Raw genomic sequence first — 2,040 nt, 5'->3', positions numbered from 1 at the left:
CTTCGGATTGCCTTATTTTTACTACCTCTTGTTTTTAAATGAAAAGAAAATATTCATACAGGTATTTTGAAAAAAAATGTGGAAAGAAACCTCAGATCAACATCTTTTGGGGCAGTTCTTGTATTCAGGCACGCAGAGGAGTGGGATAACTAATTCTGATGAGGTCTATTTTACAAAAAAACAAAAACAACATCCCAGGTTTTACAGTCCAAGTGTACAGGGAGAAGGTTAATTGTGTCGCCATGTTATTAAGGTTCTTTTTTTTATACATATATTATTACACAATTTTTAAAAAAAAAAATCAGGTCTTACAAGCATCTATCTATAACTGATTTTGACACTAGGGATGTCTTGAACCTTTGCTTTCCTGACATAAACCCAGGGCTTTGCCTTACTTATGAGATGCCCTGTTATTTCTCTCTGTTTGAAGACGTGTGCTCAGTTGCACTTAAAAGATTAAGAAGTGCAGCAACACAGTGCTTATTTTCTGCCTTGAGGTATGTAGCGTTACTGAATAAAATGAATTGTTTCTGTACTGTGAGTAAGTGGATACTAAAGGAATATGTGTTACATAGGAGTGTTTGGGGGTGGGGGGGTCTTCATATTTGTGATCAGCTAAACTCAGCACAGAGACCATGGTTAAAGCAGAGAGAAGTTAACCACTGTTTCTTTTGTTTAAAAAAGAGACTGTATGCTGTGAAGTTGGTACATTGGCTTCACTCCTCTCTGTAATGTGTGGAGAAGCTGCATTCATTAATTAAAATACTTTTTGATATTTAAGACATTTTTTTACTGACATTACATATGAAATAATTGTTACATCAATCTGAATAACTGTCTTGAAAGAGAGCTATTGTCTCTGTGCTGTGGAGTATGACCATTGATTGTTATTTATAGGGCTGAACAAGAAATAGCAGGAGGGAAGGGTGGGGTATTGGTGATGATTTTCCACCATGATGGAGATGTTAAAAGTATTGTAGGACTTATATTAGAGATAGAATTTACTGCCAACTCATGGGTCCTGCTAGATGAGTGTCTACTCTGTGAGGTTCACTGGACAAGTTCAAATTTAAAATATTGTATGGTGGCATACTTGCACCTGGCTTTGAATGTCATATTTCACAAGCTAGATACAATAACACTCCTCCTCTAGTAGGTATCTCAGTCTATCTTTTATACAGACATTTTTGCCATTATAAAGATTAATATTTTGTTTTGATTCAGTTGTCTTGACTTTCAGTGTTTGCCATATGCTTCACTGAAAAAAAAATGTGTGATTGTGCTGATATTGATAATTAATAATGAGATATCTAATGTATCATATTCTGAATGGTGTGGGCAGTTTTCTTCTTTGTTTTTTGGTTTAAGATGGTTTACTATTGTCTTTGTTACCAATGTGCATTGCAATTTTATACTTTGAGTAGAAGTTGGACTATGTAATCAACAAATGTATCTAACAATACATGACGCATGGTGCCTTTGGGGCCATCCCCCTCCCCCTCAGAAAAGTCATTAAACCTGTTTGTAAATTTGTTTTGTCTATAGTGATTCATTTTACAGTGGGTGCAGTGGTTAGCACTGTCGCCTTCCAATAAGGTTATGTGTGTTATAATTTGTTGCTTTTTGCAGTCTTTTAACCTTCCATAGACTATTCAATGTTTCACTTATTCCACATTTTATCATGTTAGATTTTTATTACAAAATTGATTATATTCATTATTTACTTTTACACGCAATACCCTTAACAAAAGTTAGCTTGAAATTCTTGCAAATGTATTAAAAATAAAATACCAAAATGTAACATCTATATAGGTATTCACAACCTTTGCTCAAAACTTTGTTGAAGTAACAATTGTAGCCTTCAGTCTTTTTGAGTTACACCTATTTTGGGGCAGTTTCTCCCTTTTAATTTTCAGAACTTCTCAAGCTCCATCAGGTTGTATGGGGACGTACAGCTACTAACAGATCTTTCCAGAGATGCTCAATCGAGTTCAAGTCTGGGCTCTGGCCAGGCCACTTAAGGACATTCACAGAATAGTA

At 35.0% G+C, this 2,040-nt stretch overlaps 1 protein-coding gene across 1 annotated transcript in view; it reads left to right on the top strand.

The window, feature by feature from the left end:
* The window catches only part of tead3b (TEA domain family member 3 b), a gene marked incomplete in the record, with an annotated part of 43,063 nt that extends 41,530 nt beyond the window's left edge, over positions 1–1,533 (top strand). Inside the window, 1 exon segment of the mRNA XM_042219027.1 lies at positions 1–1,533.
* Between the last annotated feature and the right edge of the window lie 507 nt (positions 1,534–2,040).

Source organism: Haplochromis burtoni, unplaced genomic scaffold (genome assembly GCF_018398535.1).
Source record: "Haplochromis burtoni strain Fernald_Lab_line unplaced genomic scaffold, NCSU_Asbu1 Contig_26, whole genome shotgun sequence".
In the NCBI taxonomy this organism is placed as follows: Eukaryota; Metazoa; Chordata; class Actinopteri; order Cichliformes; family Cichlidae; genus Haplochromis; species Haplochromis burtoni.
This window is presented reverse-complemented; position numbering and strand designations above follow the sequence as displayed.